The sequence below is a fragment of the Acomys russatus genome, chromosome 1, assembly GCF_903995435.1.
Source record: "Acomys russatus chromosome 1, mAcoRus1.1, whole genome shotgun sequence".
NCBI lineage: Eukaryota > Metazoa > Chordata > Mammalia > Rodentia > Muridae > Acomys > Acomys russatus.
Window position 1 is genome coordinate 8968430 of NC_067137.1, and position 15228 is coordinate 8983657.

Here is a 15228-nt window from a genome sequence, read left to right on the forward strand (position 1 = left end):
TGGGGTGGGTGGGGCCTCTGAGGATCAAAGTCCTATCAAAGCTCCCTTTCACCTATAGAAGACTGCAGTTCTGTGCAGATTCGTTGTCCTGAGTTGTTGTTGCTTTTTTTTTTTTTTTTTTTTTTTTTTATCTGTAAATTATGATCCTTGGTACAGTCTACTGTGTTTAATAGGGTACTGTGATTTAGTGTGAGCCTAGTAAAGCTCTGTTCTCTTGACACTCATTTTCAGAGAGGCAGTACGTTCCCAGCGGCCGTGTGGCTGAGGTATCAGCACCTACCAAGTGAGAGGGAACCCAACTCAATCTGTACCGACCCCGTGAGCTGTCTGTGAGTATCCAGGAAGTTACGCGTGCTTTCTGTCTGTTTGCCCCTCTACACACGGGGATGTGGCAAATGTCTGCCTTACTGGCCATTGGGAGGGTGAAACCCGTCTGGTCCATACTGCACTCAACGGAACATCTCCCTGTGCTGTGTTCTGTGTAAAAGGAGTCATAGTGTGTTCACACTTTTTGCTTCGTGTCATCCTCACTAGTGTCATTGCTGTGAACTATAAGGAACACTTGAGTCTCCAGTGATATGGGCCTGGTGTGGCATCCAAGCCTGTAATCCTAGCTCTTGGGAGGTAGAGTCAGGAGGACCAAGAAGTTTAAGGCTAACCTCTGCTACAGAGTTTGAGACCAGCCTGGGCTACCTGAGGCAGTGCCTCAAACCCTACTTACCCCACCCCTCAAAAAGATAAAAGAAAGAAGTGATTCCTCAAAACTATAGCAACGGGGGGGGGGGCAAACAATGTTCTTTCCACTATGCCAGTTATGAAGAATTTAAGTGAAGAAAGGAAACAAACAACACGGAAGGCGAGGCCCAGGTGGGGAGCTGGCAGGCTGGATCCTGCTGATGGTACAGGGCTGCCTTCTGGACGGTACAGGAGTGCCAAGGTGGATCCCAGAGACCGACTTCAGTCGCCTTTGCAATCAGATGACACTGAAATTCTGTTCATCGCGGACAGGGTCGGGGGTGCCACTGTTTCCTCAGCACCCATACGACTGTCACCTGCATTGCCAGTTCCAGGCCTCCCTCCCCCTCCCCGCAGCTCGGTGAGCGGTTTCTTTTCTTTTGTGTCTTCCATAATTTGGAAGACTTCTTGTCCTTAAGATGTCAGGGGATAAAAGGACATGAAGGCTTCCCCACCACCCCCCCAGGTGATAGGAAGACTCCCCAGACACCACACCGATCGATCCACTCTCCACTTACTGGACTTTAAACAGCCACTCCACCCTCCCTCTTTTCCTCCCTCCATCTCTCCCTCCCTCCCTCATCCTTGTTCCAACACTGAAGTCATGGTGCCTAATTTAGGCCACTGTCATAATTTCTACCACAGCAAGATGATACCGCCTTGAGCAAGCACAGCTCTAGCCTACTCTTAACGCAGAGCCAAGGACTCAGGAAAGAAAACCAAGACCTGCAGCAGTCTTTCTCCTCACAGATCCTCGCCCAGGCTCTCAGCTTACTGTCCTAATACATTGTGTTTTTTTAAAAAATAAGAATTTCTAAGGTTTCAGAAGCACAGTCAACAGCACAGGCTAAACCCGCCTTGGTTTTAGGGAATTACAGTCAGCCATTGCTTATGTGATGATGGGCACAGAACAGGGCCTCACATAGACTACGGCCTTCCCCAGCCTGCATGTGTTTAAACTACAGAGGGAGATGGAGATGTTGGTCTCTCTCTCTCTCCTCTCTCCCTCTGTTGGAGTTTTCCATGTAATGGGCTGTTACTGTTTAGAGAAATCTACTGAACCAGAAGACCAGCAGGGTTAAATAATCTCGGGACAGCCTGTCCTCATTATTTGTGTGAAAACCCCACCAATCACAGGGACAGAGTGTTAAATCAGTAGAGACATGAACTGTTAATTTCCAAGGAAGAGATGATTGAATTAAAATAGTTGTCACTTCTTTGTCCAGAGGGAACGGAAGTCCCTTTAGTCTTTAGTCCTTTTACAATTAGGTAATTTTAAGGAGGACCATGAACCACTTTATAAAGTTTCCCAGTTGGAGGGAAGGAAAATATTCTATTAACACAGAGCTTTCTTTCTTGTTTCTTTCTCAGGTTTATTTTTATGTGTACGGGTGTTTTGCCCGTGCGTGTGCTTGCGTGTGTGTGATCACAGAGGCTAGAAGAAGGTGTTCGATCCCCTGGGACTGCAGTTACAGACAGCTGTGAGTTGCCCTGAGAGAGCTGAGAATTGAACCCAGGTCCTCTGGAAAAGCAACAAGGGCTCTTAACTGCTGAGCCGTCTCTACAGCTCTAACGCTATCATTTTAGTAAGAACTGGTTTTGGAGGAAGGTGGCAGGAGACGTGCGTGTATAGAGGACACACAATGGCCAGGACCGTGAAGACTTCTATCTTGCCTTTTGTTTGTTTGTCATTTAACCTGCCAGGCCTCTGGGGGTTTGAAACAAAGTTTCTCTTTGTTGCCCAGTCTTTCCTGGAACTCACTCTGTAGACCAGGCTGGCCTTGAACTCATGGAAATGCCCCTGTCCATGCCTCCCAGTGCTGGGATTAAAGATGTGGGCCACCATGCCTGGCAAATACATACTTTTTACATATTCAAGTCACCTTTTTAAAAAAATCCCTTTCTAGGCAAAAGTTGATATAAAGATGCTGCTTGCATTGTATCAATAATTCTTTCTTTGTTTTGTTTTGTTTTTAGAAATAGAGTCTTTCCGGGTGTGGTGGCGCACGCTTTTAATCCCAGCACTTGGGAGGCAGAGGCAGGTGGATCACTGTGAGTTCAAGGCCAGCCTGGTTTGCAAAGCAAGTCCAGGACAGCCAAGATAATATAGAGAAACCCTGTCTCAAAAAACCAAAAATAAAAGAGTCTTGCAGGGTGGCAGTGCCACATGGTCAGAGGCAGGCAAATATCTGTGAATTCAAGGCCAGCCTGTTACTACAGAGCAAGTTCCAGTAAGGCCATGGCTACACAGAGAAACCCTATCTGAGAAAACCAAAAAAGAAAACAAACAAACAAAAACCAACAACAAAAAAACCAGGGGTTCGTGTGGCCCGGGCTGGCCTGGAAGTCACTGTGGGCCAGAGGTGTCCTTAAACTTCTAACCCTCTGGCGTATACCTCCCCAATAATGAGATCATAGGCATGCGCCATTGTGCTCTTTTATATGGTATTGAGAGTTGAACCCAGGATGCTGGGCAAGCACTCTACCAACTCCCAGGCCCAAACTATTGGTAAATTTGGACATGTTTGCATGGTCAGACATTTCAGGGCCAAGGGAGAAGCGGGGACACAGAAAGAAATCAGCAGTCCCTGAAAGCCTTGTCATAAACTCACTCCTTGGAGCGCCTGTCCACTGTGAGGTGAACTGTTTAAAGAACAAATATGCAGATTGTAGAAATCCACAAAGTCTATGGTAAAACAGGGAGTAATGGGGGTGGCAAATATGATCAAAGTACATTTATAAGCATTTATGGAAAGGTCACCATGAAGTCCCTTTGCTCCGTTATATATGCTAGTGGATTTTTTTTTTTTTTTTTTTTTTTTTAAATAGGAAATCCACAGAGCAGAGGACCAAGTAGTTTTCAAATAAATGTCAGCCGATTTGTTGCTGTTGTTTTTCTGGGAATGGATTCCTGGCTTCGACACCTGCCGGGCAGGTGCTCTACCACTGAGCTGTATTTCCAGATCTTCTTTTTCTGTATTACAGTTATTACTAGATGTTTTCAATTTAGTCATTGCCTTAGGGATTTCATTGCTCTGACAAAAAACGATGTGATTAAAAGTAACTTGGGGGAGAAAGGGTTTATTTCACTTTACGTGTCCCAATCACGCCCATCATGGAAGGGCGTTTGGGCAGGAACCAGGAGGCAGGAGGCAACGCCACGGCTGTGGAGGGGCACCACTGGCTGGCTTGCTCTCCACGGCTGGCTCCGCCTGCTTTCTTCTAGCACCCAGGAGCACCAGCCCAGGCGTGGCAGCACCCACAATGAGCTAGGCTCTCCCACATCTATTATCATCAAGGCTCCAGAGTGAGGGTGAAAATGTGATTCTTAGTGCCCAGTCCTAGCTTAGGGCACTTGGCAAGTCTGCAGAGTACCAAGTTTCAGGAAAGGCTTGCCATAGCGAAATGCACAGCCTCCCTGAGAGCACTGGCACTCGTGCTCAGTCTTCCTTGCCTGGCTCCTCTCAGAGTGAACATTTCATCTCTAGACCCACAATCTGACCTTGGCCCCACCTAGCTCTGTCATCTCTCTGCCAAGGCCATGGTGACCCACATGGCCCCCTCCTGTGATTGACCACAAGCCCATAAGCCTATTTGCACCTTTCTTCCTGTTCTTTCTTCCTCCGGACACTATGATGCATGGCAAACTGGTCAGGTTCAGCACAGGAGGGTTCAGATTACAGCTCACAACAGCTACAAGGAAGTGGGAGCTACTTTGTAGCTGATGAGGCAGGGGCCTGGAGATGAGAATCTTGCACAAACATGTCACCTCAGGTTTTGGCTTTCAGACAGGCTTGGTGATTCGAAAGCCCATCATCTCATTGCAGGGCTGCTCCTTAGCAAGACAGAAGTTGCTATTAGGATCTGGGGTACCAGCTGTGACATATTTTTGGAGAAATATGGAGGACTTTGGACCAGAAAAGCAGTTGAACACTTTAGGTGGGGCTTAACCGGCTATCCTCGTAGGATCATGGAAGACAATAATGCTGAGGAAGATTTGCCCTAGGGAGGCCCTGTTCAAGAGGTTTCAGTGGGGGCGAGAATATTAGTGAGTGGTCTAGAGACCATTCTTGTGGTATTTTGGCAAAGAGCGTGGCTGGGTTTTGCCCTTGACTAGAGAATTTGCCTGGGATTAAATCAAAGGGTTTGGGGTTAATGTCATTGACAGAGACAATTTCAAGACGGCCTAGCATTGACTGTGTTGCGTGGTTATTAGCGGTCACTCTTGTGCCGAACAACAACGTAAAAGAGCAAGCAGGGTGAAGGAAAATACAATGGGTACAATTTGAGAAGAGAAAGAGCACCAGGAGGTATAATATTGGAGCCAAGCTCTGTGCCCAAGTAGATGAGACGCTTTAGGAAAGGCTTGATTCAAAAATGGAATAAAGGGAGCAGTCACTTCAGGGCAAGAGCTGACCAGCTAAGTTTGCAGTCTATGAAAGGGAAAGGCCTGAGAGACTTCCTAGGCCTAAACAGCAATGGAAACATAATTCAATGCACAAATGTAATTCAAGGTAGAAGCCAGTTTCCAGGCCTAGCAAAAATGACAGCTTCAGCCACATGGCTCTGGCTTTGGAATCAAGGGTACAGGGTGGTGGAGTCTTCCTCTGTGGGTAAGAAAAGTCGAAGAAGCTAGGGCATGGCCGGGAATCTCTTCACAGAAGCCAGGAAAGGCCAATGTGTGCAGCTGTGAAGGCAAAGCCTGGATTGCAATGGAGACCACGAGATGTTGGAGACGCCAGAGTTGTGGACGCGTGTCAAGGGCTGCTGCTGACACAGTGTGTAGAGCCAGCCCGACAGAGAGATACGTGCTGCAGTCAACAAAGCTGGAAAGAGTGGGACACCTGAAGAGAGCTCTGACATCAGACATGGAGATGCAGAGTCTGGAGTTTGCCCTGCCTGGTTTTGGCCTTGTTTTGGTCCAGAACTTCCCCCACTATACTCCCTTTTAGAATGTTAATTAATATATATTCTGTGTTGATGTATGTTGGAAGTATGTGATCTGCTTTTTTTTTTTTTTTAATCTTACTGGGGGGGTGGTTAAAATGGAAACAAAGAGAGATCAAATCAAAGACTTACTGAGGAGGAAGGACTGACAAAGGAAGAGTAGGACTAATGGAAGGAAGAAGAGTGAACCAGCTGTGACGTGAGTTCTGGTGAAGGCTAATGGTGATTGGACATAGAACACGAGGAAAGAATCTGCAAGGGGGACCTGGGGGAGAATCTGGAGCAATAGCTGCTGAGGAAGCTGCTGACGGAAGAAGGCTAAATGTGACCAGTGAGAAGAAGGAAAACTCAAGGTGACTCCATCTCCCACTTAGAGATAAAGAATATAGAGATGGGCGTGGTGGCACACACCTTTAATCCCAGCACTCAGGAGGCAGAGGCAGGTGGGTCACTGTGAGTTTGAGGCAAGCCTGGTCTACAAAGTGAGTCCAGGACAGCCAAGGCTACATAGAGAAACCCTGTCTCAGAAAAAAAAAAAAAAAAGAAAGAAAGAAAGAAAAAGAAAGAAAAAAGAATATATAGAGAGGTGTAGGTGGGTCAAAACAGTAAGTTTCTTTGTGTAGCAGCAGCTGGGTATAAAAGTCTGGAGTCCAGGAAAAAGTCCTGCATTGAAGCCAGATGTGGTGGCGCCCGCCTGTAATCCCAGCACTTGGAGGCAGAGGCAGGCGGATCATTGTGAGTTCAAGGCCAGCCTGGTCTACAAAGTGAGTCTAGGACAGCCAAGGCTAACGCAGAGAGACCTTGTCTCAAAAAATAAAAAATAAAAAATAAAGTCCTGCATTGGAGACCTAAAATTGGAAGTCAAAAAGGCTATTCTAGAAATGGAAGTCAAGGTGGTCACTGACTTCAACAGCACAGTAAGTGCGGCCAGGCATGGTGATGCATGCTTATATCCCAGCACTTGGGAAGCTGAGGCAAGAGGACAGTAAATCTGAGAGCATTAGACCTGTGTCTGTTGTAACCACGAGAAGCAGACCCACTTTCCCCTTTACTTGAGGGCTCTCTACCCCTCATCTTATCCTGGATCCTGATGTTTTGTCTTTTTGTGGTGGTTTGAATAAAAATGGCCCCCATAGGCTCATAGATGAATATTTAGTCACCAGGGAAATAGCACTATTTGAAAAGATTGGAAGGATTAGGAGGTGTGGTCTTTTTTAAAGGAAATGTCACTGGAGGTGGGCTTTGAGCTTTCAAAAGCCCATGCCAAGCCCCCCCTCCCTCTCTGCCTGCAGATCAGGATGCAAAGCTCTGGCCTACTGCTTCAGGACTATGCACGCCACCATGCTCCCCACCATAATGATAACGGACTAAAATTCTGAAACTATAAGCAATCCCCTAAGCTTTCTTTTATAAGACTTGCTTTGGCTATGGTATCTCTTCACAGTAATAGAAGAATAACCAGGACACTTGCTCTTACCGTTTCCCCCTCCCCCCCTTTAAAAAAAAAAAGTCTGTGCCCCCATTGATTTACAGATGCACTCCATGAATTCTCGGGTCTTCCAGAACAGCAACTCTGTTGCCTCAGCTTCATACACCAGTGCTGCTGCTTGGAACACACACATCCCCCTCCCCGTTATATGGCATTGCCCACACAATAGGCCTGGTCTCACTGCTTGTCCCAGGCTTCTTTTCCCTGAGTGCTGGGTTGTGAATGAATTGAACACACCTGTAGGGACAGCCTCTGGGATTGGGTGAGTTCCTTCCAGCCTGGAATCCTAATTGTGGGTACCCCCCCATACACACACACAGCCTCCCAGTTCCCTTTCTTTCTCCTGTGTCTCCCTACAGCTATGGTGGGTCTAGCATGGTTGACTTCTTACTTACAGGACAGGATGGCCTCTGTGTAGACGCCTGATACTGATGGGCCTGTTGGGTAGAAGGTGGGAGGCCGCTCTCTCAGTCCAGCTCCGAGGACCACAAAGGACAAAGAGGCTGAGTGAAAATGTGGAGCACCCCAATTCACTCCCAAAGGAGACAGTGCTGGAATACCTGAAATTAGAAGCCTTAAAAAACAGCTCAGGGATCCCTACTGTTTGCTTGGCTTCTGGTGTGGTTCTTTACAGCTGATGAGGGTTGGTGGAGTTTTCCTTGCCTGTAATTCCACTTGTGATGAGTTAGAATTCAAGCTGAAATGTGAGTTCATAATTTGCCCCGTTGGTAAATAATAGAGTTTAAATCTCCTCAAAATTTTAAATATGAAATAATATTAAGATTCATAGCCATCTGCCTACAATGATCTAATTTGAAAACTGAGCACAATTAATTTTTAATCCCAACTTTCCCCGGGCCACTCCCCCGTGCCCCAAGTAAGCACTGTTTGCTCAGAGATCTGGAGCCCTTTTAAAGTAAACACGAGACATGCATCCCTGGAAGATGGAGAGGTCTGTACTCTTCCTATTTCTCCTATCCCAGTGATTCGTGTATTTCTGAATGTAAAACTAAATTCTGTGAGGTCGGACTGTGGACTGTGTCAGTCTCACAAAGGCCCCGTGTTCCAGGTTGAGATGTGAGCAGAGTCGCCCAGAAAGCCACAGCTAAACCTGAAGAAACCGAACCCGAACCGAGGGAGTTGCGGTTATCTGTGGGTGCCTCTGGTTTGCTGAAATAGTAGATTTGGGGGAGGATCTTGATGCTTGGTGATTTTACAAAGTAGACTGCTTAACGTCTATCCTTAATGCCTCAGGTTTGGAATGACAAGAAATTCCACTCTCCTCCGCTCCAAAGTGGGAAAGGGAGATAGACAGAGGCTTAACAGGCTAACACAAATCGCCACCCGGAAGCTGCTGTGATTAGGCACACCCTCCCCCCCAGCCCCCCAAAGTCCAGAGCTTAAATCGGCTCAGTCAGGGTGCTGCGATCAGCACCTTAGGAGCTAGCAGGCTTCTGGAGAGGAGCCCTTGCGAGGCAGCGCTCTGCTGACTGTGCATATATTTTTATTCATAAATTTGATCGATTTAGTGTGCCTGCGTGTGTGTGTGTGTGTGTGTGTGTGTGTGTGTGTGTGTGTGTGTTGCCCAGTCTCACCCTGATCTCTCAGGGTCACGCAATCCTCCTGCCTGAACCTTGTTAAGTGGCCAGGATTTACATGTGCATGCTAATAAAGCTGACTGCTGTTCAGTGTTCAAGTGAAAAGCAACCTCTGACTGAATAAATGACCCATTTGGGGGAGACGCAGTTGATCATGGGAAATGGCCTGTGCCTCTAGGCTGCGGCATTTTATCAGTGAGTCGAAAGGTAGATGTGGCATCCAGGGGCTAAAAAAAAATCTCAGAATGTCAGCTAAATTTGGCCTTTGCAAAGAGAAATTAGGTCACAAGTACAGTATTTTTTGGCCAAAGGTGACTGCAAAGGAAGAAATTTAAAGTAGTCACTAATGAAAAACAAGACAATTATTAACCTCATGGTACACAAGAAGCGACAAGTCTAATCACAGTAGGCTACGTAGTTTACGTGGGTAAACATTAGGTACTGATTTAGCAAAAACAAATTGTTTTGAAAGAAAGGTAGAGGAAAATGAAAGGGGTAGATGAAGAATGTGGAATTCTCCTTTACTGTTATAGGAAAATAGTACATCTATCTTTAAACTATTTACTTACTGTTGTGTTTATGTGTTATGTAGGGTACAGGGCAGTGAGCACATGCGCCAACTGCACAAATGTGGATGGAGGGAGGTCAGAGGGCAACTTTGTGGAGCCGACTCCCTTCTTTTACCTTTACATGGGCTCTGAATATATATATGTACATATATATATGACAGGGTTTCTCTGTGTAGCCTTGGCTGTTCTGGACTCACTTTGTAGACCAGGCTGGCTTCGAACTCACAGAGATCCGCCTGCCTCTGCCTCCCTGATTGCTGGGATGACAGGCGTGCACCACCACACCCAGCTGGCTTTGAAGACTTAAAAAGACTGGTAATGTAGGAAATAATTTGTATGCGTAATGTTTAACTTATGACAGCATGTAAAGAAGAAATAAAGAAATCAGACTGTTGAATTTCCGGTCCTGCTCTCGTTCTCGCTCACCCAGCCCCTTCTCTCCTAAAGCCAAGGTCTGGTTATATAACCTAGACTGACTTCAGTTTCAGTCCTCCTGCCTTGGCTTCTGAGAGCCAGAACTCAAGTTTGGGTTCCCACTCCTGTCCCCGGATTTATTAGTCTTTTAATACTATTATGGTTTTTTAATTGTGTGCATCTATTCATTTAAAAAACTTGAAAAGTGATCTTTCTTCTAAAGGAAAAAATGGGACAGAAGGTCTTTACAGTTACGAGAGTGTTGAAAATGCTAAATTAACTTCAAACCCCAAATACGTCAAGAAACATGAGAAAGGAGAAACAAGACACAGGAGACCTAGGGATTGACAGTGGACTTAAACACGCATTGGCAACTGCTAAGTTTAATAGAGCTCTTCATTTGTACTTGAGTGTTGCATGATTTTAGAATTTCTTATTGTTATATATTACACTGCAAAACAACAAAAAAACTGAGAAAGTAGCTCAGTGGCAAATCACTTCCAAGCGCGTACGAGACCCTAGGTCCAATACCCAGGAGCAAAAATAAATAAGTAAATAAATTATTCTAGCCAGACCAGGTATACTGGCACATGCTTGTAGTCCTAGCCCTTGGGAGGCAGAGAAAGAGGAATCAGTTCAAGTGCGCTTCAGCTATAAGAGGTTTTTATCTCAAAAACATGTCTAGTCAATTATGTTCTGCAAATCCACCTCTGTGTGTGCGTGCGTGTGTGTGTGTGTGTGTGTGTGTGTGTGGTATGTGTGTGAGTGTGGTGTGTGTGTGCATGTGTGTGTGGTGTATGTGTGTGTGTGCATGCATGTGGTGTGTGTGATGTGTGTATGCATGTGTGTCTGTGTACTGCATGTGTGTGTGTGAGTGCGTGCCTGTGTGTGAGTGTGTGTGTGTGTGTGTGTGTGTGTGTGTGTGTGCACGTGTGTGTGTGTGAGTGTGGTGTGTGTGTGCATGTGTGTGTGGTGTATGTGTGTGTGTGCATGCATGTGGTGTGTGTGATGTGTGTATGCATGTGTGTCTGTGTACTGCATGTGTGTGTGTGAGTGCGTGCCTGTGTGTGAGTGTGTGTGTGTGTGTGTGTGTGTGTGTTTATGGTGTGTTTTGGTTTGTTTTCTATTGTTGTGATAAACACCATAAGCAAAAGCAGTTTGGAGAGAAAAGGGTTTATTTAGCTTACAAAGTCCCAAGTCACAGTCCATCACTGCGGGAAGTCAAGGCAGGAACTCAAAAAGGTTCCTACCCAGAGGTAGGAACTGAGGCAGAGACGATGGAGGAATGCTGCTTCCCGGCTTGCTTTCCATAGGCTGCTAGGTCTGCTTGTTGTTGTTGTTGTTGTTATGTTTTTTTCTGAGATACAGTTTCCCTGTGTAGCCTTGGCTGTCCTGTACTCTTTTTTGTAGACGAGGCTGGCCTTGAACTCACAGAGATTCTCCTGCCTCTGCCTTCCTCCTGAATACTGGAATTACAGGTGTGTGCTATCACACCCAGCTAAGCTTGCTTTTTTATAATACCAGGACCATGTGCCCACTGTGGATGGCATCAACTGTGTCCATAGTGGGCTAACTCTGGAATCCCCGCAACCACCGAGGCCAGCAGAGCGACAAGAACACCAGCAGCAGGAAGGCAGCTCAGTTCAACACGACTGACTAAGTAGCTAGCAAGTGTTGCTCCAAACTTCAGGAGTCTGACCCCAAGCAGTTTATTTTGGGCATATTTACGCACAGCACAATTTGGGGAAAACTTTCCTGGTGATAATAAACTCAGTCCCGTGTGCACAATAAAAACACACATAAATCTCCTTGATAAAGGTCAGACGTGACTACATCGAAACTCTTTGTAAAGGACACGTGACACCTTCCATAAAGAGGGGTTCTATAGATTGACTGAGAAAAGCAAGCTACGGATAAGGGGGGTGGCATGGGGGGAGGGTCTGGTGTGGTCTCAGCCACACAGTTAGAGCAAAGGTCATCAGACTGTTAACCATGGCTGCTCTCAGCCTTCTGGGCAGATAACAGGTATACAGCCCTCCCTGTGAAGGAACAGCCCGGTGTGTTTAATAACTGCAGCTCTCCTGGTGCTTATCTGTGAGCACAAGGTCCTCTGTGCCTCGTCAGGCTAAAGCCTCCCGTATCAATCATTAATGGAGAAAAAGTGTCCCACAGACTTGCCTACAGGCCAATCTGATGGAGGCATTTTCTCAGTTGAGGTCCCCTCTTCTCAGATGACCCTAGCTTGTGTCAAATGGACAGAAAAACTGTTACAGAGTGTATGTGTATGCTCATGTGGGTGTGTGTATGTTTGGGCATGCACACACCTGTGTGCGCAAGTGTGTGGAAGCCAGTGGTCATCCCCCTCACTTCTTTCCCTTTATTATTTATTTACATATTCACTTTTGTTTTCTTGTTACAGACATGGTCTCTCATTGGACAGCGCTGATCTGCCTAGATGGGCAGGCAAATGAGTTCCGTGGTCCACCTGTCTGTCCCCACCAGTGCTAGAATTACAGACATACCACTGTATCTGGCTTTTGTATGAGTCCTAAAGACCCAAACTATGGTCCTAATGCTTGCATGCCAACCACCTTACTAACTGGGCCATCTCCCCAGCCTTTCTAACATCCTTTTAAATAGTCCCCAGGGAGACTGCTTCACTAGTTAGCATGTACATTTGTAATCAGCTGTCACCATAATCAAGTTCCAAGGACCCAAACGCAAGAGAATTGAGGAGGAAGAATTAATCATCCCCCATAAGACGTGAGACTAGGATTCATCTTATGTCAGTCCTCTTCTGTTTGCTAGCTTGTTTGGTTTTCTAGACAGGGTTTCTCCATGTAGCCCTGGCTGTCCTGGAACTCACTCTGTAGACCAGGCTAGCCTCAAACTCAGAGATCCACCTGCATCTGACTCCTGAGTGCTGAGATTAAAAATGTGTGCCTTCACTGCTTGGCTTCAATTCACTTCCCTTTTAGTTTTTTGTTTTTTGCTTGTTGTTGTTGTTTTGTTTTTTGTTTGTTTGTTTGTTTTTCTGGTTTTGGTTTTTCGAGACAGGGTTTCTCTGTGCAGCCTTGGCTGTCCTGCACTCACTTTGTAGATCAGGCTGGCCTCAAACACACAAAGATCCACCTGCCTCTGCCTCCCAAGTGCTGGGATTGTAGATGTGACCCACCACACCCGGCTTTCAATTCACTTCTTTTTGTTTTGTTTTGTTTTTGTTTTTGAGATAGGGTTTCTCTGTGTAGACTTGCCTGTCCTGGACTCACTTTGTAGACCAGGCTAGCCTCGAACTCACAGCGATCTGCCTGCCTCTGCCTCCCAAGCGCTGGGATTAAAGGTGTGCGCCACCACGCCTAGCTCAATTCACTTCTTATTGCTAGCATTCTTTTGGAAATGCCAAGTGTAAAGCAGTCTGCACAAATATGGGTACTTAAAAGGTAACACTTTTAAGTAAAGATACTGTCACTTTGGATACATAATGAGAACATAAATGAATATACATATGAATATAAATGAAAACCCTCCCCCATTACATACGTGTAGTAATTTGAATAAGATGTTCCTTCATATTCTCAGGCAGTTGAATTATTGGCCTAGAGTTGGTAACATTGTCTGGGGAGGATTCAGAGGTGTGGCCTTGCTGGAGGAAGTATATCACTGGGGGCTGGCTTTGAGGCCTCGAAGCCTTCTGCCATCCCCAGATTGTAGTCTCTCCTGCTTGTGGCTTGAGATATGGGCTCTCAACTGCTCCTGCCACTATGCGTGCATGCTGCCAGCTTTCCATTGTGACAGTGATGGGCTCTTATTCCTCTGTCACCATAACCCTTCATTCTAGAAGCTGCCTTGGTCATTGCAGTTTATCACAGCAATAGGAAAGTGATTCATACAACAGGGAGTCTCAGCCTTGACATTAGCAACATTTGGGCCAGACAATTCTTCGTTGTGGGCATTTTGTTGGTGCTGATTGTTTTGTTCTGTGAGGCGGAGTCTTACTAAGTAGCTCAGGCTAGCCTTGAACTCAAAGCAATCCCCCTGCCTCGGCTTCCTGAGAGCAGATGTGCCAGGTATGTGCCACCACGCCCAACTTTGCTAGGTGGACTGTGTGCCACAAGATGTTCAGCAGCTCACAACAGGTCCCTCCACCCCTAAAATGTCTTCAGACATCACAAATGTCCCTGGCAGTGCAGGGAGAGAGCGGATGCTTGAATACATCATTTTTCTTGGTGCCTGACTGGTGTTTGGAATGAGTGAATTCTCTCTTGATGAAGCTGCTTTATACCTCAAGTTCAGCACCCTAGCTCATCAAACACTTAGTCTACATTACTAGCTCTTCAGCAAGGGACAGCTGAACTGTGATTAAAGTTATTACACCACTTGGATAACCAAGACGCACTAAGGGAGAAGACACTCCCCGAAGCATAATTAGGCTATGTAAATTACCCAAGTATTTGAAAAATCTGGAATAAACTTGAAAAATGAGAATGCCACTGTGACATCCTGACATGCTGGCTAGATAGCCCCCGAGGAAGGATGTCTAGCTCCCAGAATCTTCATAATCTCTGTCTCCATGGAGCTTGCCTTAGTGTTCAAGAAAGTGGGGTTGAATCCATCAGGGGTTTGGGTGGGCAAAAGGCACCCCCAGTGAGGAGTCCCCAGCCAAGTGGGGGGGGGTTGATTCTAGGACATAAATAGCTGCTACATCATCAAAGCTGCCTGCTTAAGGAAAGGCTTTCATGAGAACTCAGTTCATTGTGTGAAAATTCAGATGACTGAACTATAATTAGCTCGATTAGTCAACATTTTAATTCATAGGATTCTGGCTTTGATGTGTTCCTTTCTCACAGAATCAAAGCTAATAATTCTGGAATCGTAATTGGGAGCTGAATGCCAGGGCAACGTGGGGCGTTTCTCGCCTCTTGCCAAGTCCTGTTTCTGCAACTGTTCTTCCTGACCATCCATGGTGGCGAGCCTGGGCCAGGCACCTCGGTGATGATCTCAGTCCCTCGCTGCAGAGGACATTTCCTGGGTGATTCTTCCTAGGAGTCAAGACCCCAGGCATTTTGACTCTATATATGTAAAGTTTGACATGAAACTCTATGGCCTGAGCACAGAAGAGGTTTTTGGACGCCGGCAAGGAGCAGGGCGCAAGATATCCTCCTCGCCTCAGCACGCACACCCAATCAAAACAACAATGTAAAGTGATTATATTTCTCTTTCTCAAACATGGGCACATGAGGGTAATTCTGATCAATGGGGTAAGAAGGAGTCTACTGGGAGATTCTCAAAAGTGTCTCTTGCTTAAAAAGGCAAACATGGGGCTGGAGAGATGGCTCTGTGGTTAAGAGCTCTGGCTGCTCTTCTAATATTACATAGCTAGTCATCCCATCTGTAACTCCAGTTTCAGGCCATCTGATGCCCTCTTCTGACCTCTATAGGGACCAGACACACATACAGTTCACATACATACATGCAG